Consider the following 13,519-nt stretch of genomic DNA (forward strand, 5'->3'; position numbering starts at 1 on the left):
AATGTATTCTGTTCTATTTATAGCAGGTAATTTATAAAATTGTGGCACTAATTACCTTCTATATAGTTATCTGTCAGGCATCCAACTAATGCCTACCAGAAAACTCGTCTTTCATGCTCTGTGATGGTCATAAAAACACGTGTTTAACCCGCTGGCTGTTCCAGAAGGTCAGTTCTGGTTCCTGAAACATTTCTACAGTCTTTCCTACATTAGAGACCAAATCGCACATCTCCTGTAACCCAAGCAGGTGGGGGAATTGCCTAAGAAGTCAGCGCGACTCTGTGGTCAGAAATCTGTCAACTGCCCTACTTCAGTCTCCATGGTAACCAACCACTGCACTAGCTAATGATTCATTAGCTAGTGCAGTGGTTGTCTCCAGTGGCAGTCACATTTCCACAAACCTGCTAATGGGCAAAAAGTGTACAGTTAACTTTTAGTTTCCTTTAGCGCTTTTGCTAAATTTGAAGATGTTTGGCGCAGTTAGCTTTTTCGAAAAACGCCAGTTTACTGGACTGTTCTGTAAACTTTAAGTTAAATAAACTTTTATATCTGTGTTAAAGTTTAGGTTATCAGCTGTTCATAATTTTTTGAGTAGTTAGACATTTATATTTATATTTTGAAGCAGGTAAAGACTTTATGCAGTGGCTGTGTTTTCCTCTCTCACATTTGCTTCACTCAAACACTTTATTGCATTAGGATGCAGGTTTCACAGCAGACCCAACTGTTTGTTACATGGAGGCATGCCAGGTGCCAGTCACGACATTCCTGTGGAGACCATCAAAAACACAACATGTGGACATCAGTTGTTTCCTGTAAGTCGGCTCTGAGCCAGCCTGCATCTTGAAGCACACCGTCTTCCTAATTCAGTCGTTTGGCGTCTCCTCAGGAGTTAGTCATGCAGCTTCTCCTCCATGAAAAGCACTCCACTGTTTTACCCTCCAACATCGAAGGCTATGCTTATCTCCACTGAAAACTGATAAAACATTCATTGTTAATACATGGAACCAAAAATAAACCAAATTCTCCTTGAACAAGAGAGGCTAAAACTGAAGTGCATAAGGCCAATTCTTGAAAGAGATAAATGAAGGAACAGATGGAGATAAAGTCTGATGCACCTTTACAGGCTGATTAGATGATCATGTGTTTCCTAGTAACAAGTAAGAAAAAATAAGCTATTCATCCAAAAGCAATAAAAAAAGCTTTCGGAAATGGATCCACCAGCTTTTCCAATCCTGAAAAACACCACGAGTTTCGACCTAAACTGTTTTGACAACAGTAAAGAAATTGGTACAATGAAGGCAATAAAAATACTTTCATAATTTGATATTCACTTTCAGATAAAGACTCCAAAGTTAAAACTTTTTTTTCTTTTACAAACACACACGTTTCCACATATGTAATAAAAATCTATGATGGTAAGGTCAAAATGTTGATACAACAACAGCAGATCTGTAATATTAAAAAAAACCATGAGAACGTATGAAATAAATGAATATGAGTGAAATATTTATGAAGTTCTCCTGGTTTAGTTAGATTTGGTTTCCTTGAGTCACACCAGATTTCATTCTTAGATCCAACAGTATCAGATTTAACTTTTGGTTTTGTTGAATTTAAAACTTTACTTGCTTTTGTTGTACTCTTACGTTTAGTGAAATCAAATCTGTTTCTGATTCTATATAAGTTTCCTGAACACTGCTGTCCTGCCAGTGACAAAGCAGGGGAACACTCCCACCTGTCTCCTAATGCATGAACCATTCTGTTTCATAAATTCACAAGAAGTTGTTTTCCTGTTGCAGCGTTATGAAGCCCAAATGTCACAAGTATCAGATAAATGACACAATATGTAAAGGGTGGGAGTCATGTGGGGCTTAGAGTGGCGTGGAGTAAAATCTGCACTGAAATCAAAGCGACGCATCACAGTCACCATGATTCGCTTTGTCCTTGCTCGTTCTTTCACTCTTTCTTTCTCTTTGTGGCTTCCTGCTTCTCTTCCCTGCTTGCTCTTATCATTAGCTGATTACTCATCCATCAACATGAATTACGGAGAAGCTGAAGCCAAAGGATAAACTCCCATTTGATCCACTCATAATTCACCATGGGTGTCTGCATTTCTGCTGTGATCCTCCTCATGCAATATTCATGTTGTTGACATCTCAGGGGGGCCAATAAAACAAGCGCACACATAAAGATACGGAGATTCAACCTCCATATACCTTTGGCTTCATTATGTGATGGAAGATGATGCATGTAAGTTAGCCGTAAAAGCTAAATCTGTAATAAAGCTGTAATAGCTAAAAATAAAAACAAAAAAAATAAAACATATAGCATGCACAGAAATATATTTGGTGTTTATCTCAGTAAAAAGGTTGGAGAAAAACATACATTTCACATTCCTGCTCCTGTCAGAACATTACATGGCAGTACACATGGGTTTCTTTTGCAAAATATTTTACAGTTCATGGCAAAAAAAATATGAGCCACTCTATAGAAAAGTGTTTTAATATCATATTTTTTTATTTTATTTTCCTCTGTCATCCATGTCCCTGTTTGGTACCAATGTTGAAGTCTTTGTTCCTTTTTACTTCCTTTCAGAACTCCATATAAACAAACCACTTATTATCCTTTTAACTGATCCAAACCATGTTCAGTTGGGAGTTTAGGAACTTTAGTAAGTTATAATGAAAAATCTTATGTGTATTTCAAATGTATATTTTTTTTTCTTGAATTGTATTTACCATACTTTGATCTGCATTTTGAGGGACAAGAACTTCAGTCCCACAAATCAAACAATAACACTTCAAAGTCCATATTGTAGCCATACAACTACATATCCATATAGTAGACTATGAGTATATTACAGGGCAGATCAACCTTCACAACCCAAAGAGTCGTTTTATCCTGCAGTCCAGAGAAATGAAGCTCACTTTGTTGCAAATCTTTTCTGTCCTTCTTCCTTTTTAAACCTGATGCAGAATCTTTTCACCGTTTTTATCCTCTGACTCTTGTCAGTTCAGAAAAACACAGCAGAAGATGTAAGGATTGTCATCATGTTACTTCAGCTCGGAGCAAACAAAGTTATTCACCGGGTCGCTGGATTAATCTGTGTGGGGATTATTAGTGCTCCTAATAAACTAACACTAATGAATATGACTTTCACAACTCCCAGTGTTCACACCTAATTAGCTTCTGTTTATTCCTCAGTGTCACAACCTTTAACCTGAACACACACTTAAAAATTTTTATATATATATATTTATATATTCTCACTCAATGACAAGAATATTTGCTGATAAAGAAAGAACAGATGCACAAAGATCTTTTTGAACAGTCAGCTGTGGATCGACTGCACAGCTAAGGTCAGACCTGTTAGTCAGGGAGGATAAATCTTTGTTTCAGAGCCATTCGTCTTTCTTTGTCCTTTACGTCTCTTTCCTGCGGTGCCTCCCTCTCTTCCATTTCCCTAATGCTTTCAGTAACAGACAGCAAAAAGGCTTACTCAGTATGTAAGAAACCCTGTGAGGTAACACACAGGAAGTTACAACCTTAGAAGAATTACAAATAATCCACACCCATGATTATTAATTTATAAGACGCAGGATATGTGAGAAGTTTACTGTGTCCATAACAACAACTTCAATCATTCCTAAAAACATCAAACTGGCTTCAAATTCAAATTGACTTATTATTATAATATACTGACTTTGAACATGCCATATTGAAAATGTTTGAACATTTCTGAACAATTTTGCATTAATTTCTATGTGAGGCTTTGTGTAGACCAGGGGGGCCCGAAGACCTTACACATGCAAATGATATAAAACTGTGAATATGTTTTTTATTGGATTTATTGTTCAGAATCTTCTGTTCTGATTAAGTCCCAGGAGGCTGAAATCTTTGACTTTGTGTCTTTATTAAAACTAATAAAGTCGGAGCTCTTCAGCCTGGCCGTCTCGCCAACGTAAGATGATGCAAAGCATAGAAAATTGTTGGAAGTTATTATGAATATCGCTAAAGTTTCCCTTTGATGTCTGCAACACCTCTTTCAAAATTTCAAAAGACCAGTGTTCAGTTTTCTAAAATTATTTTGTGGCAGCAGGAGGAAGGTAATTGTTACCCCAAGTTCAGTCTTTGCTTTAGAAGACTTTTAATCTAAATTTGTTGTTGACTCTAGTGACTTTTATTTGGTAGTGAAACCACAGGGAAGTCGGTAGTGAGAAGGTTAAGACAATCGGCAAAGTTCAAGGGAATGGAACCCATGACGACCGCGTAGAGGACGGACGCCTCCGTACATGGGCATCTATACCCCGGCACCCAAAGACAACTTTTAAAAGAGCTGTAACAACATGGATAAAAATAAGAACATGTTTCAGAGATAAAACACAGACTTTGAACCTTGATTTCCATAAATCTTGTAAAAAAACTGTAAGGCATTTTGTCAGATAAATATGCAGCACCTGCGAACCAATGTGTGGTTTGGAGATTGGACTTGGCTTCCCTTTGGTTTATGGAGGTTAAACAATATACAGTTTTTATACATTTAGGCAGATAATTGGAATACTTGATTAAATCAATAAAAGGTTATAATGCTTGAGTTTGCTTAAATCTAGACTTAAACCCTAACATGTCCTAACATTCAGATCTTACTTTTATACCTTAAAACAACATTAAATGAGTTAAACCTTGTGTGTTAGTTCAATAGATATGTCAACTATCTCTGAATCCATATTATGAAATAATTGGAGTGTGTTCTAGATAAATATCTCATTAATTGACTGATGATTATTGCTTTTTGTTTGTGAAGAGATGCCTCAAAATAATTTTTCTTTCTGAATTTTGTTAAAGAACAGCATTAGATTACTCACTAGCATTTCTTTAAAATACATATAACAAACTATCCTAAATGTAGGACTTAAAATGAAATCTATTCCATTCTGTGCTTCCAGTTTGTATTTTTCAAGTGTCCTCTGAATCCTTTTCAACCCTAAAACTTCTCTTTGTTCACTCATCTCTCCTGGTACTAACCAATTCCTCTCTGCTCCTGCATGTGATCAGTCTCTAGCTAATCCATTTCCGATGGATTAAGGCCGTTTTCAAGTCGCCTGAGGAGTTCAGCATCACATGGACCGAGTTTCTTAGAAAGAATCTCAGTGTGTGGTGGAGATGATGATCGGTTCAGACAAAGCGAGGTAATATCCATTTGAACCAAAGTTAATGAACATTTTCTTGTTTGTTCCAAGAAAGGAGTAAATCATAACTTTTTTCAATGGAATATATGGCTGGACAAATTGACATTTTCAGAAAGCTGGAAATAATTGAGTTATTTATTTTCTGATGTGAACCTTTTCAGGTTTTTTCCTTTGAAAGGAGAGAGAATATTTCTGCATTTCTAAACCAAAAATACTCCAGATTAACATTACTAAACCCTCATGTTCACATATTTATACAGAAGCAACATTAAGAAGTTGTGAAACAGAATAAAAGGTTTCCTGTTCTTATTTTCAAGTTAATGAAAGAAGTTTAGGTCTAAGCCAGAGACAACCTAAAATACAAAAATTTGCTACTCCTGTAAGGCTAAACACTACAGCCATAATAACACTGGAACAATGTAAGCTAATAATAAATCAAGCTAATGATAAAAGGCATGTTACACACATAGAGTAGCTTAGGAATGATGACGCATTTGGTGTTGACATGTTGGTATGGGGCCCCAAATGAAAATCTCCCCAGGGCCACAAAAATGCTTTGGCCAGCCCTGGTCTGAATGCATCAAAGTCTGAACCCAAAAAACAATCACATTTTCCCCTGAGCCCTGATATTTTTTAAAACATTAATAATAAAGGTTAAGAGTAACAACTACTGCAATCCTACAATTAAGATCCTGAATTAGCGCTTTTGTGCTTTAAACACTTAAACGTCTTAGACTAAAAAGTCTGTTAGGAGGTCCGATAAATTTTACAGAAACTAAATAAAACATTAAATGGAAGATTGGGGTTTTATGAAATTCATTGTGAGAAATAAAATGCCTGGCAATAAAAGCATAGAGATTAAGCTTCAGAGATGAAAAGAACAACAAATTCTTCTATAAATCAACAAAAGTAGCTTTTGCTGTTTTGGGAATAAAAGAGACTTTCTTCGTAGCTCTATGAAATGAAACTCCTGATAAAGCTCAAAGCTTCAGGATCTGAAGGTCTGTGGGGGTGAATAAATAAGTTTTTCCTTCAGAAACCTAAATCTGTGTCAACCTTTTCTATAAATTACATCCATAACCTTTTCATTTGAAGCAATCAACCTGTCATACTTGCTGCAGAGAGCAATCCCAGAGGAAGTCGACCATAAACACGGAAAGTCTTGAATGATTTTTAGATGACGTTGGAAATCACCATGTCAACATAAAACCCCACCATAAGAAATCATGTCCAGTCTGAAACCTTAGACTTTACCAAAAACACGAGCATGTAAATGATATGGATGTTTTAACCTAAATACAGTAGGTAATACTTTCAATTAGTTTTATTTTTTTCCTGATGATGGCTCTGCTCTCAATGTTTCTGTTTAAAATGACATCAGTTTTATCAAAGAACCAACTGGCAGAGACAGGATTAATCATGTGGACCAAATGAAAGATGTTAAATAGCACACATTTTCTTAAAATTCTGTATTTAAACTAAACCTCCTGATCAGCTCCATTCTCATGGTGCATCATCAGAGTGAAGTCAAACTGAGTCCATCAGAGTCACGTAATTCAGTTCACTGCTTGAAACGAGAATCGCTCCAAGGTTTCCAGTGTTCACATGTAGCTAAAATCACTGCAGCTGCAAACATCCTAACCTGAGGAAACGTCGCATCAGGATGTAAAACAAAATCAATTCTGGATCTTTTCGTTTGATCTTCAAATCATTATTCACACGCTTTCTCCTCATGTGACTAAATTGTAAAGTTACTTGGAGCATTTTGCAAACAAAAAAAAAAAGAAAAAAGTATATATATAATTTCTTTCTTTTGTTCACAAACCAGAACTAAATGTAAAAGCTATGATGATATCTGTCTGGTCTTCTAGGTTTTTCTGAACTTTTGAAACAAAATATATCCTCTGTGAAATAAGCTTTGAAATAAAATATTTTCAAAGCGTCAAGCTTCAGTTTTTCTCAAGTCCTTGTCATATAATTTGATCATTTCCAAACTTTATCCCTTTTGCTGCTGCCAAAGTTTAATGCTGTTTATGTTTTACTTTAAATTTGACAGATTTTGTAAACTTTGGATTATGAATTTGAATTATTCATCTCTCAAAATCCTGTTCTACTTGATTATATATATATATATATATATATATATATATATATATATATATATCAACCTGTCATACTTGCTGCTGAGAGCAATCCCAGAGGAAGTCAACCATAAACACGGAAAGTCTTGATATATATATATATATATATATATATATATATATATATATATATATATATATATATATATATATATATACATATATATTCACCAGCCAGCTGCGTTGTAAGTTTGTGAGCCTGCATGCACACGGTGCTTGACTGGATTTTTCTTCAGGTGGTGCCTTTCATCTTGTGCCTCCCTCAGATGTCTTTGTTGCAGTTGCAGCGTTTTTGTTTGTACAGTTTGTTACAGCACTGCTCCTATGAAACCATAAAGATGTTATCAAGACATGTTCACTAAATTCAGATTTTCTCCCTGACTCTCCTACTCCTACTCTCTCTCTCTGTCTCACACACACACACCCCCAGCCCCACACACGTCAAATGTTCTCCAATTAGATTCCAGTGTTTCGCTTAGAGGAAATTAAAAAGAAAATTTCCGTTAAAGAGAAGGCAACTTGTTTAACATGAAATGAAAAAGACATTATTGATCATAACAGTTTAGCTAATTCCATAAAAAAGTTTAAGCCATATTTAGTTTCCTTCCCTGCGGCTCGGTCGTCTCCAAATGTCTTTGAACAACGATGAGACGTTTTTAGAACTAAATGGTCTGAACTTACATTTTCCATGAAGAGCAACAAAATGGATAAAGAAGCAACATTTTCACAGCTTATTGGTGGCTGATGTAAGACAGAGGAAATGGAAAAAAAAACAACTATTACTTAAGTCTGTGTGACTGTATTCAAAGGTTTTAAAAATTATTCTTGTCAGTTCACAAATAACCGAATTCAACAATAGTCGCTGAATGACAGTTTGTTGTAAAGGTTGCTAATAAAAAGAAAGGTGCAATAAAAGCCCGCTGGGCTGTCAGTTAGTCTCTCCTGACTGTTTGCTGAAGTTTTGTCCCATGTCTCCCTGCAGGCTGAGCAGAAACGTCTCCCAGCCGTCTGACAGTTTTATACCAGAGCCTCTAAATTTAGACGTCACTGACAGCAGAGGTGCAGCCGGGTGTTCAGATAGACTGATGACATTCCTCAATGAATAGCACATAATTTCCATCAGCTGTTGGTGTCTTCATCTTTGTTGTGAATTTATAGTGTCCTTAAAAATGTGTCAACATGTGCTGCTCTGTCTCTTTCTAGAAGCGGCTCGGTTTATTTTCAGGCCGTCTTTTTCCCTCCTGAAGATCCAGACAGCAGAAACCCGACAGGGTGTGTGTGTGTGTGTGTGTGGGTGTGTGTGTGTCAGAGAGCAGTTAAATATAGTATGTCTCTTTTCCACTGTATTCTTTGATTGTGACAGAATTGTTGTCCACGTTTATTGGGATGAAACGCTGGTTGTCCGTTAACCTTCTTGTTTATTTGTCTCACTTGAAATTCTCAGGACTTTGTTTCTCTCTGTAGCTCTGTTTCCATTGACCATATACTGTAACTGTGCAGTTTGACATTTCGACAATGAAGGTGCTTGATGAATATAAGGCAAATTAGAAAAAAAAGTCATTTTTTGATAAAAAAGTTTTGGTGCTAGGGTTCACCAAACGTAGAAAAGTGTTTTTTTTTTTTTTGGCCATATCGAATTTGGTTTTTTTCAGAAACCTGCAGTGGAAAAGCTTTTTTCACATCACCTGAGTCACATGATCAACAACCGGATGTTGCTACTGGGCAAAACCACAAAGAAGATGACAGAAAGTAGTTGGAGGATCGAGGAGTGGCATGTTTTTTTAGTGACTTATTACATAAACAAACTTATTAATGTGTGATTTTAATTGCATTTCTTATTTCACTTAGATTCTTAAAAATAAATGCAGCACAATTTTGATTTCATATTGTATGTTTGCTGAATTCAGTTGCCGATGAAATGTTGCTAGCAGTTTGTTCACGGTCTTGAAAAGTTAATGAAACCACAGTGTAACCTTTGTAATTCTCATGGGGTTTCCATGAAATAAAAACAAGTAATATACACTGAAAAATGACAGTCATTATATTTTACTGGCTGACTCATAATTGTGGTGCATGAAGGGATGAAGAAATGAAATGATAAGGGTTGAAGGGATGAATGATCTTGATTTGGTTATCTGGGGAGGTTGATGGAGGGTTTGGGAGGTGAAGACTCTGTGTTCGGGAAGCGGATCTTCTTATTTTCCCGAGCCCACATAGAACCCCAAAATAGTCTGATTTAAATAGAACAGATGAGAGAACAAGGTTGTCATGAATCACTGAGATTATTGTGGATGCATGAACCGTACACTGGGGATAACCAGCATCTTAAACTTGAATCATCTCATCAGAGATGAAGGGATGAAGGGATGAGTGATGATCTGACTGGATGCTGAAGAGGCGGCTCCTATGCAAAAGAGAATGTGTGGAATAAAGTTCTAGAGAGATGCCTGATCTTAACAGGACTATACTGAGATGGCTGGAGATCCAGACTCAAGTGGCTGGATTTCAGGATTCTGAGATCTGGTGTGGACCTTCAGATGAAACGTTGAGGATGGAGTTAGGATGGAAGAGATGAAATGTATGAGATGGGAAACTGATCAGTTGACTTGTCTGAAGGAAAATATCTGAATGTTATTACTGTGAATGATGCAGTCACAATGCACCTTAACCTAAAACCTTGGCACTTATACTTGGTCTTTAAAATCAATAATATAACAAATTTTGACATTTTATCTGGTTTTTCTCTCATTCTCTTAAAAAAACACCTCTTGTAATTCACGCTGCTTTGCAAAACAGCCATTAGAGTTTGAGATGTTCACCTGCTTTATGAGGTCTCTTGGTGCAGCATGTTTCCTGGTGGAGGAGGTGCCTTGACTAAGGCAATAGTTGGAAAATCATTGGGGAGGAAATGGATTTTAGTTATTACACAATAAAACACTAGTGAAAGGGTCAACACAGGTGCAATAGCCAGTAACCATGAACAGGACCTGTGAGATGTCCATGCTGCTGTGTGAACATCGCTGTAAGCACTTTCTGCTAGCGCCACTAATTGTTTAGAGCTGTGTGATTTCATTACGAAGCCACCCACATTTTAAGCACCAAGCGTTCATTAGTTTATGGGATTAGTATTATGGGATTTCAGCTTTATTAGACAGAGCACACACCAGTGGGAGGGGTGGAGGAAGGAGTGAGGCGAATAACGGCATGGCATGCAGTTCATTTAAAGTTCACTGCTGTCATTCTCAACTTGTTGGCAAACAAAGACAAAACAAAAATCATTTAATTTTTTTTTACTAAAATACAAAAAAATTGGAAGATATTCTGGTCTGGGTTTTTTTAAAAGTATTATTGAAATTTAAAAAAAAGTATTTGAATAATTAAAGAAAATAAATGTTGCCTTCTGAAATATAGAATTAATTCACTGCCTGTAACTTGATAAATGCTTTAGTTGGATCAAAAGCTGAAATAAAAACTTCCTGAAGAAAAATCCAGTTTCTGATGCTTATAAGATTTGCTAAATTAGACCATTAAAAGTTTTACTGCCATAATTTTGACACATTTTTTTTTGTTACCCCTCCAGGGGGTCTTTTTGTGGGGGAAGACATGCGGCAAATGTCGTCGGGTCCGGGAGTCGAACCCGCGATGGCCACGTCGAGGACTCAAGGCCTCCAAATATGGGTCGTGCCAACCACTACGTCACCACAGCACGCCAGTTTGACACATTTTATTGTTTCTATTTATTTTGGTTTGGTTAATGACATTTATTTATTATGTATTTAGTCCCATAATAAATGTCAGTAAGGAAATTGTCAGGTAGGAACTATTTTATGCCATGTTGGTTCCTCTGGAGCACCTAAAAGAGATGCACACCATGGTGAAGCAGGAGCATGGCTAGCTGCAGCAGGAAAGGCTGATTTAAGCTAACAAAGTGCTTCAGATTATCTGTAAAGTCTCACTAATACCTCTAAGAGTGTGCTACCCAGCAAGGTATGTTTTGAATGTTTGATATCTTTATCTTACCATTTATCTCTTTAATTAATTTTATGTTGTATTTAAGTTTGATGGTGCAATAGTGTTGTGATTGAAGTGATGCTGTAGCAATACCAACTTCAATACTGTACCTCCCATTTTAAAAATAACATCATGTTATCAGTAAAAACAACTTTTTACTGACCTTAAAGAGTCAGTAAAGACTGACTGTGACCTTGATCGTATTGTCTGCTGGGAACACCTCCCTGTTCTCCATCGGTCCATTTATATACCTCCTGCTGATACATAGCACTAGGTCAACTGCAGAACTCTTGCATTTAATCAGATCTGTTAGACAATTTTATCTTTTGACTTTATGGAAATTGTTTCAGTTTTTCAGACAGTACCTGAGACGAGTACTACAGGAAACTTCACACCTTCTCAGGTCTGGTTCATTTATTTCATGGAAGATTACGTTCTGCAGATTTTTTGTAAAATGTTACCTCTACATGTTTTCATTAATGCACACATGTTCAGAGTCAGAAACCCTGATTGGATCGAGCTACTTTTGATCTCAGGGTTAGTTAACCCTAACTTGCAAAGAAACCCTGGGTTTTATGAATTTATTTTGTTACATTGGTGAGTATGGGTAATGCACAACATGTCATACAAAAAGCTACATTTTTCATGACTGTTTTCTGTTTTATCTTAAGCTTTATGTTTAAATTTCGGTAAGCTTCTTGTGTACTCAGACCACAGATTGCAAATAGTTACACCTGTGAATACCTGAGACCCTTTCTAAACACACTTTCTATTTTAATAGTTGAATTTTAGCAAATATACCTTAATATGAACTAATACACACAGTGCACACCATGTTAGCACTACCACAGAAGCTAACAACCGCAGTCTTTCCAATCAGCACCAGGGAAAATAAATGGTGCTTTTCAAATGCCAGCTAATATTATGTCAAGTAGCATTGTACCTAAGCATTCCAGTTTCACAAGCTGCATTTTCTTTAGTTTATATGTTCAACAAAAAAAATCTGCAAATAGTCAAATCCAAAAATATTGAACGCTGCTTGTACTTTGGATGAACTGTGTGAGAGAGAAATGGTCACTGAATATTTCCAGTAAAGCAAAAGAGCAAATGGCAAGTTTGTATGTCATTAAGTTTGCTTACTTCACTTCAATCTACAAAGAATAGGGAGTTATCTCAGTGTTGATAAGAATTTGTTGTTAATAAAGTCAACCTTGCGAACTACAATGACTAAAACATTCTAATTTCTTAGATAACTAAATGTTGTGGTGTAATACACACTAAAACAAAACTTTGAGAGAAGGCTCCTCATCCTGGGAAGGTGGTCAGTCAAGGTCACAGTCGTATTGCCTGCTGGGAACACCTCCCTGTTATCCATCGCTCCATTTATATACCTCCTGCTGATCGGCATTCATACAACAGTGCCTCCACTCTGACAGCAGAGATCAGCTGGATCCAGCAGCCGAAAAGGTCAAGAGAACGGAATTCATTTTGAAGCGTGATTGGACAGGTGAGTGAAGGATGGAAGGAGAAAATGGGATTATAGAAAGAAAGGAAGCAAGTGAGAAGAAATGCAAAAAAATAAAACAAGAACAACAGTGAAAGGAGAAGACACTTTGATTAGATGTTTAAACATCTTCTGTTGGGTTTTAGGTGAGGAAGGGGAGGAGCGGCTCCCCTTCACTCTGACATACCTGATAGAATGTCATTAAACCACCAAGGAGAAGGCTGGATGTAACCGGCACTCATTGTGTTGAAGCACAGGAGATCAATTCAGAGTAATGGCAAAATAAATAGAGGAACTGTAAAAGCGCCAGAGCTCCTGTCACAGGAGATGTTAATAACAGTGGCACCCAGTTCATTGCTCTCATCCTCTGTCCATTTATGTCTGCTCAATACTGGGCTTTGGTGGCAAGTGCAAATCACCGTTGGCCTCTCTGATTGACCCCAATTACAATCAAGAGGAGCTCAGTGAAAACAAAAGGAAACAACAATAACAGATGCAAATAATGCTTAGTGCTTCGAAGGGAATTAACCTGCTTAACCTATAATTAACAGAAATGATTTATATATGTCTGGGATGATTTCATGTATAAATAATCTAAATAAGCAAATGGTTCAAAGGCAGTATATAATTGGGAGTCTTTTGCTTTGGTCCCTAGATGGTAGGGAACCAATATACTG

This window comes from Xiphophorus couchianus, chromosome 24 (genome assembly GCF_001444195.1).
Source record: "Xiphophorus couchianus chromosome 24, X_couchianus-1.0, whole genome shotgun sequence".
Classification (NCBI taxonomy): Eukaryota; Metazoa; Chordata; class Actinopteri; order Cyprinodontiformes; family Poeciliidae; genus Xiphophorus; species Xiphophorus couchianus.